General features: G+C 35.2%; 1 pseudogene; it reads right to left on the bottom strand.

Moving 5' to 3' along the window:
- Positions 1-4,803: 4,803 nt before the first annotated feature.
- LOC130967190 (transmembrane 9 superfamily member 5-like) lies at positions 4,804-7,713 on the bottom strand (annotated as a pseudogene).
- Between the last annotated feature and the right edge of the window lie 4,082 nt (positions 7,714-11,795).

Raw genomic sequence — 11,795 nt, forward strand, 5'->3', positions numbered from 1 at the left:
AAGGAAATGGGAACATGGATCACATTCAGGGTGAACGATTGCTACGAGAGACCGAGCTTAATTTCAGGGAGCTACGGAAACTCAGCGGAAGTAGTAACATTGCTTCATTGTTTCAATTGGCAGCGATTCCATCGGTGGAAGAGCCCGTTCCGGAGGTAGAGGAAGTGGCTATCCAAACAGTTATTGAGGAATTTAATGATGTTTTTGAAGAACCAAAACAACTACCCCCTCGTAGAGCTATTGACCACCCCATCCACCTTACACCGGGTGCATCGCCAGTAAGCATTCGACCATATAAATATCCCCATTTTCAGAAGGAGGAGATGGAGCGGTTAGTGTCGGAAATGTTACAAGCGGGGCTGATTAGGGATAGCCAGAGTGCATTCTCAAGTCCGGTTTTGCTAGTAAAAAAAAAGGATGGTGGTTGGCGATTCTGCGTCGATTATAGAGCTTTGAACATGATAACAATTAAAGATAAATTCCCAATCCCTACTATTGATGAGATTCTCGATGAGCTGCATGGAGCTAGGTTTTTCTCCAAAATTGACCTCAGGAGTGGGTACCATCAGATCAGAATGCGTGAAGAAGACATAAGCAAAACAGCATTCCGTACTCATATGGGTCACTATGAGTTTGTAGTGATGCCTTTTGGGCTTACTAATGCACCTTCCACCTTCCAAGCGACAATGAACAGGATTTTCCAACCATACTTGAGGCGATTTATTGCGGTATTTTTTGACGACATCCTGGTTTACAGCCCATCCCGAGAGGAGCATCTGGATCATTTAGTTCAAGCTTTACAAATCTTGAAAGAGAACCAATTCTTCGCCAAGCGTTCCAAGTGCACCTTCCTGCAACAACAAATTGAGTATTTGGGGCATGTGATTTCGGGCGAAGGGGTTAAGGTGGATCCAGCCAAAATTGAAGCAATTGTAGCGTGGCCTGTTCCTAAGTCTCTAAAACAATTAAGAGGCTTCTTAGGGCTGACGGGGTATTATAGGAAATTCGTGGCACAGTATGCGCAGCGAGTGTTTCCATTGACAGAACTTCTAAAGAAGAATGCATTCCAATGGAATATCGCTGCTGATCAAGCTTTCCATCAATTGAAGCAGCTGATGGTTCATACTCCAGTGTTGGCTCTCCCTGATTTCACACAGCCCTTCATAGTGGAGACAGATGCTTCGACTACTGGGGTTGGGGCAGTTTTATCCCAAGGAGGACACCCCATAGCCTACTTCAGCAAGAAATTGGGGGCTCGGTTATCTCAAGCATCCGCATACGTCCGAGAGCTATATGCAGTAACTCAAGCTGTTGCGAAATGGCGACATTACTTATTGGGGCGGAAATTTTTAATCAGAACTGATCACCAAGGTTTGCGGGAGCTAATGACGCAGGTGATCCTTACCCCGGAACAACAACACTACCTCTCTAAATTGCTTGGATATGAATTCGAGATTGAGTACCGCCCTGGGAAGTTTAACAAAGTTGCGGATGCGCTATCCAGGCTAGGGGATGATGAGCATCACACACAGCTCCAAGCATTCACAGCAGTGCAGTCCGATATTTTACCAACCCTGCTCCAGGCTAATAACGAGAGTGAGGAGATGCTTCAGTTGCAAGAGAAGCTACAGAGGGGTACATTACCTCCTGAATATGTATTCAAGGATGGGCTGATGACATACCGCGGTAAAATTTGGGTTCCGAATGTTGCTAATATACGTGAGAAGTTGTTGCACCAGTTCCATTCAGCCTTGACTGCAGGGCATGGCGGTATTTTGAAAACGTATAAAGGATTGGGTGAGCTATTTTTTTGGCCGGGAATGCGCCAAGATGTGGTTCGATTTGTTAATCATTGTGTGGAGTGTCAGTGTACAAAGTATGTTACTGCCAAGCCACAAGGACTCTTGCAACCGCTTCCGGTTCCGGCAAAGCCCTGGGAGGACATTAGTTTAGACTTCATCACCAAACTACCAAATTCCAATGGTTTCACTGCAGTGTTAGTAGTGGTGGATCGGTTTAGTAAGACAGCACGAGTTGCGCCATTGAAGACGGGGTTTACTGCCAAAGTGGTCGCTCAGAAATTCATCAATTCCGTGGTGAGGTATCACGGCTTCCCAGCCACTATTGTCTCAGACAGGGACCCTCTCTTCCTTAGTCGTTTTTGGAAAGAACTGTTTCAGCATTGTGGTACTAAGCTGCTCTATAGCACGGCTTATCATCCTCAGACGGATGGGCAAACCGAGGTTGTTAATAGGACCCTGGAGCAATATCTGCGTGTGTTTACACATGCTCACCCAACCAAGTGGTCTGCCTACCTCAATTGGGCAGAGTTCTGTTACAATAATTCTTTTCACTCCACCATTGAAATGTCACCACATGAGGCCTTGTATGGGTTTCCTGTCAGAACTATACCCGGCTATATTAGTCACTCTTCTTTGGTCCAAGACGTAGATGATCTATTGCGAGTCAGGGAGATTCTTGACATGGAACTCCAATTTCGCCTCCAACAAGCCCAAGAACGCATGAAACGCCAAGCTGATTCTCATAGACGTGAAAAATCATTCAATGTGGGTGATTTAGTTCTCTTAAAGCTTCAACCATATCGGCAGGGGTCCATAGTGACACGAAGACATTTGAAGCTTGGTAAGAAATATTTTGGACCATTTAAGGTGCTCCAAAGAGTGGGAACTGTCGCTTACAAACTGGAGTTGCCAGTTGGAAGTGCAATTCATCCCGTTTTTCATGTTTCACTACTGAAGGAGTTTAAGGGTGAGTCTGTTGTGGCAGGAGGCATCAACGAGCTTCCTCTTTCTCTGCCTTTTGAACCAGTGCCGGTAGCCATTATTGACAGTAGAACCTTGCAGCTTGATGATGGGTCTCAGGATGTTCAAGTGTTGGTGGAATGGCAAGGAGCACCAAGAGAGGAAGCAACATGGGTGAGTTGGGCTGAGTTGGTGAGAATGTACCCTGCGGAAGACCTTGAGGACAAGGTCATTGTAATGGGGGGAGTGATTGATACGAGTAAACCCACTGGTAATGGGCCGAATACAGCAATTGCAGAACCGACAACTCATGATGGGCCGAATGTACCACTTGCAGATCCAACAAGCAAAAGAATAAGAAAACCACCTGTGTGGATGAAGGATTATGAAGGGTAATGTGAGGGTGCATCACAGGGGATTCTTATAGTATGCTGAGGTGGAGAGTTAGTTACAACAATAGAGAGAATGCATGTGTATAAGGGGAGAGGAGTGTAGTGGAGGAGGATAGGCATTTTCATATGGAAGGTTGTTATAGTAGTCTTCCCTGAGTCAGGATTACTACTATTGTTGATTTACTACAATTACATTCTCACTGTTCCATTGATTACTGGATATTTTCCTGCATTGTTATATATCTCACTTGCTGAATTTGTTCTGGTGTGAATTGTCTTTTTGGTCACCTATTAGAAAGTGTTCCTCCCAATCATGTCCGACACACCCTCAAGATAATATTAATTTAGATTTATTGAGTACTCGTATAACTGTTGCTGCTGTTTTCTTTTCTTTTTTTTTTTTTCTAAGACACTGTAATATATTGAGTAATTAAATGTTTAGCTTAGTCTTTTAAATTAGTGCTTGAACAACTTGCTTTTCGATTTTTTTTTTTTTTTTGCATTTAATTGATAGAAACTAGATGATCAAGTGACACTTCAATTATTAGTTAACGTAATGAATAACATCAAACGAATTTTTTACCTAAATTAGTCTTCAATTTAATTCATGAAATATAATTCTAACTCTCTAAATTTATCCCATCTTTAATCATTTTTTTTTCTTTTCGTTCTCTTTTAAGTTACAAGTAGATTATATTAAACTACCCAATCAATTTCACAGATAATGATGAGCAATAGAAATTCTTCTAGACTTAGTGACAGGACCAATCTAATTTAATTAAATGAATATCAACTTTATTACATATAAATATAGGATTTTGGTTGGGGTTACGAAAATGAAAGTCGCCTCAAGATGGTGACATCATTTGTGATGGAGGACTTTACAAGCAGAGAGTTGTCCCATTTGTAACCACCTGAGTTGTTGGCTACAAAGACATAAAAAGGTTTGGGAGATAGGATTAATGAGTTTCAAACTGAATATTTTTGAAATTGATTTTATTTTGTTCTTACTTGGTTGACTTTTGTACGGTATAATTACTAGTTAGTCTAACCTTAGTTTCAGCTCTTCAATTTTTCTCCTGTGAGTGAGATATATTTTAGGAGGTAATGTCTAATTTGATTTCTGAAATTTTTAACTCATTTTAGATTAGTCTTCTACTTTTTAAAATGACTAAATAAATCCTTCACTCTCAGAATCGTAAATCTCCGTTGGTCCAAAAGTTAAGAAACGTTTTAACGGCGCTAAGGTGTACAGTTAAGTATTAAGTTGGCACTTAACTGTACGTTGACGTGGACACACGATGAGTTTAATTCAAATTGGTGTCCCAGATTTGATTAAAACTCAAATTGATCCATTCATACTTATAAAACCCTAACTCTCCAAATGTTCATTTTCATTGTTTTGATATGTTCTTCATCTACTCTTCTGCGTTGTTCGCTATTTTCTCTCTAAAACTCTTTTATTTGCTCGTTCTGCGTGACCCATAATTAACTCTCTCATTTACTAGACTGAAACCATATTTTATTGTGAGTAATTTTTTTCCTTATAAGTGCTTGATGAAGAACATGTTAGTGTGTTGCTACAAGCTACAATTCTCTTTGCTCACTCAAAACATTCACTCTGCAAGTACTTTCATTAGCAAAATAACTTACCTCCACCACCATTCATGGTCTTCCACAAATAATTGAATTTATGTCAGGCCAATATTGACCAATGCAATTATGACAATGGCAGCGATAAATGTATTGAACAAAATGCTAGAAAGAGTGTATATTTTGTAGTCCTACATACTAGTATATTCTTGGTGTAACTACAGGATAATTGCACTAAATGACACAAGATCGCCAATAAACATTTGAAATGGTGTTCTCCTATATGAAGCAAATTGCTGAATCTTCCTAGGATATTTTTTTGTGGAAGAAGGGTTTTAAAACTCAATTCTAAAGCCGTATCCAACAAGTCCATCAAACACGAGCAAGGAGATAGCAAGGACTATGAATATAATAAGAATCACAATAATGGAACAAAACGTAGAGCAATTGTGGCACTATAAAATATTGCAATAATGTTGAAGATAGAGGCTATGACAAAAACTAGTCTAATGTAAAGAATCACTGCTAAATTAACACTACTTTTCTGGAATCATAATCAAGTAACATAATAGACATAGGATGTTGATAAAAAAATATAATGAGACATCATTTATTTTTCATGTTAATTGTATATGAAATTACCCATTCATTTTCAACAAACTGGCCATAGAAGGATGCTGATGAGTACCTGAACAACAAAGAAGTTTTTAAGTATCTATCCATCCTATTCTCAAAATGCAGTGCAGTTACATTTCAGGTAATTCAATAAGTGAACTTATATCAACATCAACATCAACATCATTACTTATATCAATGGCACCATTTGGATCGCTAAATACATTCACTTCTATTACTTGGTCTCCATTAAAAGAACATCAAATTGAACATGCATAAAAAAGTGATACTTTGTCCCTCCCTTAACAGGACTCCAACCGTCCTCCTCAAACTTCCCAATAAACCTCCAAAATAGAAGGTCATCCAAGTAAAACCGGAAGTAGTAGTCACAGTTAATAGCTTTGTTGAAGCTTGTAATCTCATCAACATATCCATTTTTGGCATAATGTCTCATCAATTTTGTCCTCTTTGAACTTAAATTCATACAAAGCACTGCTCAAATAAAAAGTCACAATAACAGAATTGAAATTCCCATCTTTTTTACGCTTCACTTTACCAATTACTCCCTTTATTCCTTTATTTTTTTCTTTTTCTATTATTATAATGTTTTGAACATCATTGGAGCAATTTATCTCAATATAAATTACATCCAGGCATTCAAGATTTGTATCAAAAAGAGTGATAGTGAGAGATAACAAAAACCTAAACACTCACCTTTCATCTTCTGCAATGTGCGAATACGATGATGTTTCATGCAAAACTTGCTTCACTTAACACAACCAGGGGTGCCACGGAGGGGCATTTGTGAAGTTCGGTAACTACGAGTTGAAGGAGATGAAGAGATGATACAGAAGAGAAGAAAGTGTTTTTGATAGGAACGACATCATTTGGCCTCTTCTCCTTGAACGGTGTCATTTTTCAAATTGCCAACTAAGCATTTAACTGCACACATCAGCAGTGTTATAACGTCTAGTAACTTTTGGACTAACGGAGATTCACGATTCCGAGAATTGTGGATGCACTTGGCAATTTTAAAAAGTGGAGGACTTATCTGATGCAAATTGAAAATTTTAGGGAACATTTTGGGCATTATCTCTATACTTTGGTGGGTTAAGAATAAAAAGTGTACAAAAGACATTTCGACCCTCTATTTAGTTTTTAATATCTAAATGAGTTTTTTACATACTTTTTCTTTTGTTTGAATTATTCTTTTATAAATAGTATGATATTGATATCTATATAATCGTTGGTTCAGTTATTAACTATTTTATCAATCAAATAATTATTCATCAGAAATAACTCTTATATAACCAATGTATAAAGTAATAAAATATATTAATATTCGACTTATAAATAAATAACAGGTGAATTATAATAGTCAGATCATATTTGAATTGAAATCATTTGAATTAAATTGGTTTAAAAACAAATATTTATTTTAGTAATGTATAATTTGAATCGATACTTTTGCTTTTAATTCTTTATTTATGAATTTTTTATTTTAATAAATAAAATAAATATGATAATTACTGAATGACTATTTTAAAAAATAATTATCAAAATAAATTTTTTTCTCTTATTTTGTTCACACTGTAAACGAGATAAGGCTGGTAGACGTCTTTAAATATATGTCGTTCACAGCTTCAACACAGGACGGAAAAGTGCAAAATACTTTGTCGAATATGCTACAATTGCGGATCAAAAGGTGTCCATCTGCAATGCATGAAGCAGTTTCGACGCCTTATTGTATGACTCTTCCTAATCCCCGTAGATCTGTGCAATTTTCTTCTGCTTCGCCATCCACACCTTTCTGTAGGAGGGTTTAAAGTGATATCTCGCTCGAATCGCACCTTGCAGGACCGAGATGCTGACGGAGGGATTGGACTGTATCAACGACAGTATAACCTTGCAGATGAAACTATTATCCAATTGTCGATAGTCCCGAGACATGTTGGGTGCTAAACAACTGTGCGCTCCACCAACCCTCAAGACCTCCCTAATGCAATAGAAAAGCATTAGCTCAGCCATATTTCAAAACTACTAAATGTATTCCACAAAAGTACTCAAAACCTCAATTAAATTTGAACTCATCAGTATCTGAGGTTCTGTCGAAGGGCAAACACAGAGACTCCATTGACACCCATTCGCAGCTTGACGGCATTATACATGATACTTTAATCGGTCCGACTTGATCACTCAATACTCAGCAGACATGTGCGAATACTGTAGTTCTTCACATCCTGCAGCACTGCATTTCGGCATTTGAACCTGTGGTCGACTCGAAACTCTAGTCCACTGTCTAGATTGTAATTCTCTTTCCCCGTGTTGAAAAACGGAGTCTTCTCATACATGGCGTCCAGATCCAGACTATGATAGTGAGTTCATACTGCTGATAGCGCTGGAATTGGGTGGGGTGGAGGCAAGACATGGCGCGCCGCAGTCTCAGCGGGCGTCTCCGGTACAAACTCCTCCTCCTCGCCCCCATCAGAAGAATCACTATCGGCACTATTCCCCACATATTCTTTGTCTGACTCTTTGTCACTCTTCTCCACCTCTTCCACTGGAATGGCAACATGAATGGGTGGTGGTGCGAGAGATCGGTCGTCTTGTACGTAGGTCGAGTGTACAAAACCACCACGACCGACATCTCCAACCTCGACAGAAAGCTCCGTCACTTGTTCCGCCATGATTCTTCCATAGATGTCGAACATGAGCCGCATATGCTCGTCGCTTACAAACCGAAACAGTCGAAACCGAAAAACTCCATTACCTATGGGTGCCAGCAACCTATACCCCATCCTTTCGACCTCCCTCGTTTCTGTACCACCGAAGTTGCTCAATATCAAACTCTTCAAGTTCGACAACCTACTTACACGCTGAGTCTGCAACAGTATCGAATTGTCATACTCAAATATTGTCCCGTTGCCGCCATTTCTCATACGATAATTGGGGTAAACACACACAACTATGTACGCGCTATTACTAACCACTATTGCCTTGTTTTTGTGAGAAAAATGGAAGAAAAAAAGATATGAAATGTATGTGGAGAATGACAAAGGTTACACATCTTTTTTATAGCTGCTGATAATTTGTCCCATCATATCTCGTTTACATTGTAAAAGAGATAATTTTGCACGTATCTCGTTTGCAGTGTAAACGAGATATACACATATCACATCCACGTGTCTTATTTCATTACAGTGTGAATGAGATAAGAGAGAAAAATTTATTTTAGTAATTATTTTTTAAAATGTTTATTTCAGTAATTATTATATTTATTTTATTTATTAAAATAAAAAATCCTTTATTTATGACATAAATTTTTGTTAAACAATCAGCGCCCATTATTAGACCATCACTGTTAATTGCTGAAAAGTCATCGTAAGATGTTATTTAATTATTTTAGACTGTTGTCAGACTATCATAATTTTTTTTTTCGAACCATTTTTTTATATTAATATCTAAATGGTTAAAGAGATTTTTTTTATTATTAACTACCAAACCATTTTATCTCCAATCAAATTCTCTTAACAATAAACAAGACTTGATCTTAGTTATAATGTAATGTAAATTCCATGAATCTACAAATCAAATCAAAATTCCAATTCCATTACTCCAATCATACTATATTATGAGTTGAAAGAAGGAGAAAAAAGTGTTGGAAAAAGAAATAATTGTTCTTTTTTTGGAAATGGATATAAAATAAAAGATAAACAAAAAAAGAATTAAAATTGAATGAAAAGATAAATTAAAATTAAAATAAAAAACAAAAGCAATAAAAAATTAAATATAAAAAAATATACTCTACTTTATATCTAATTTTTTGATGAAAAAAAAGAGATTTACTCAACTTAAATTATCTATACTATAATTTGAGAATTGAATCGAATAAAATCACTTAAATCTTCTATTATTTTTTGATATAACAAGAAAGACTTAATCAACTTCACTTATTCACATTATAATTTTATTAGAAAATTAAAAAGTATTTTAATATTCTACTAATTACTCTATAATAATTATAATAGTTTATGAAATATTTATAATATTTTTATTAAGTAAAAATATATTTTTAAAAATATTTAAATTTTTTATATCACGAATATTTAAAATATGTGAAAAAAAATAATAAGTACGAAAGGAAATATGACAACATTTTGGAGGTATTTACTAACAAGAACAAAAGGATATTGTTTTTGTTAAGTGCTTTTTGGCACTTATTTGTCTTTGCAATGTGATTCGCAGATGAATATATCGGCAAATATCATAGTGGTTAAAATTAAATTGGTAAGTGATTCGGTTAGATAATTGATTTATTGGTCTCACTGATGAGTTATTGGTTAAATTGATAGAACTGGTTCTATGTAAAACAAATAATAAAAAATTTAAAATTAAAATTTAAAATATATATCTTCACTAATATTTTAATAATAATCAAATTTCAACCAATTATAATCAACAAGTTATAATCCAATTATTATTAAATAAGTATATAAAATTATAATTTTTTTATAATAAATATTTTTAAATTTTATTTTTATATTAAAGTATTTTTATATTTATTATATTGTTATATACTACATGTATTTATTAAAAAATAATATTAATAAATAACATATAATCATATCATAAAAAAATAATTATATTGTAACTAATAAAAAATATAATTAATTTAAATATAAGTGAATATAAAATTAAAATAATATCTAAAAAATTTATTGCACAATTTTATTATTATATAATTAATAATTAGCATATAAAATATCAAAGAATAGCATAGTTTCAGTGACAAGGAGAATATGTAGTAACAAAGAAGAACCATGTTTAAACCACATCTTTATCGATTTTAGAATTTTCATTCAAGTAGGTAGATTGGACCGACTTTAACCAATTTTTGTCTTTACACAATCTAGAGACTAAATTATATTGGTTGGAGATCCGATTTACTGGTTTTTCGGATAAATCGACCGATCTAATTCGTTTTTACAACTATAGTAAATACTACCTCAATTCAATTTTTTTAATAAAAAATAACTTAATTTAAGCGTGAAATACTGAAATTTCATAAAGACTCAACTTAATTCCCTTAAGAGTAAACTACTATTTTTACCCATAAAAGTTGAAGACGTTGACATATTTACCCATAAAAGACTAAAATTACCATTTGTACCCATAAAAGATTGACTTTCGCAGCAAAATTATCCAAACTCTAAATAATTATATAAAACCCCCAAATTACCCCCTTTTCTTCTCTCACACACCCACCCTCACTCACTCCTTTCCACTATCTCTCTCTCTCCCTCTCTCTCTTCCTTCTCCTCTATCTTCTTCAATCGTTCTTTCTCTCCCCTCTCTTCGCACTTTTTTTCTTCCTCTTCTTTTCCTATTGATGTTTCTCTATTCTCTGTCGTTATTCTCTATTTTTTGTGCATTAATGGTGGTTTCTTCTTTTGCCATCGCGAGCTCCATCTTCTCCTCCCCTCCTATTTTTCTTCTTTTTCTTTGGGAGGTTTATGACTTCAGGAAGCAGCAATTTTGAATTCTCTATTTTCTGCAACCCCAACTTCTTCAGCGTTGAGTTCCTTCCTTTTTCAACTGTCGTATCTTCGTCTTCTCCTTCTCTCAGAATCACTTTTCTCTTCTCCTCCTAGCGATGCGTCTTCGTCATCTCCTTCCAGTGTCGCCAAAATCAAATTAGTATTTTGTGTTATTTGCAATGAAAATGGTGATCTGAAATATGAGAAATTGTCAATTTTTTGTGAAGGTTCTAAGAAATTAGGGTTTTATTTTGAATCTGTGCATGTTCTATTCTTCAATTTGATCTGAGTTTGTTTTTTTTTTTTTTTGTGATTTTGAAGAGGATAGTGACTGGGTTATGTTAATGTTCAAGAGATAAGAGAGAAAAAGTGAGTGAGTTAGTGATAGAGAGAGAGAGAGAGAGAGAGAGAGAGAGAGAGAGTAAGAAGGAAAATGATGCTACGGTAATGGTGGTTTAAGTGCTGCAGATAATGAGTGAGGATGGGTGTGTGAGAGAAGAGAAGGGGATAGTTTGGGGATTTTATGTAATTATTTAGGGTTTGGATAATTTTGATGCGAAAGTCAATCTTTTATAGGTACAAATAGTAATTTTAATCATTTATGGGTAAATATATCAGCGTTTTCAACTTTTATGGGTAGAAATAGTAGTTTACTCTTCTCTTAATGCTCATGATGAATATCATGTGTTGTCAAATTTATGTAATATTTAAAGACTACTTAACGATATTTTCAATTACATATAAATGTATCATCAATAAATTTTAGACTATATTAATTATATTTTTTATTATATACATATTTTTTTTTGGTATTCTCCATTTCAATAGGTTAAAGTCCCAACACTTATTTAAATGAGCTAATAAGTTAACCATTAAATTAACTCAATTTAATTTCT

Source organism: Arachis stenosperma, chromosome 3, assembly GCF_014773155.1.
Source record: "Arachis stenosperma cultivar V10309 chromosome 3, arast.V10309.gnm1.PFL2, whole genome shotgun sequence".
NCBI classification, from domain to species: domain Eukaryota; kingdom Viridiplantae; phylum Streptophyta; class Magnoliopsida; order Fabales; family Fabaceae; genus Arachis; species Arachis stenosperma.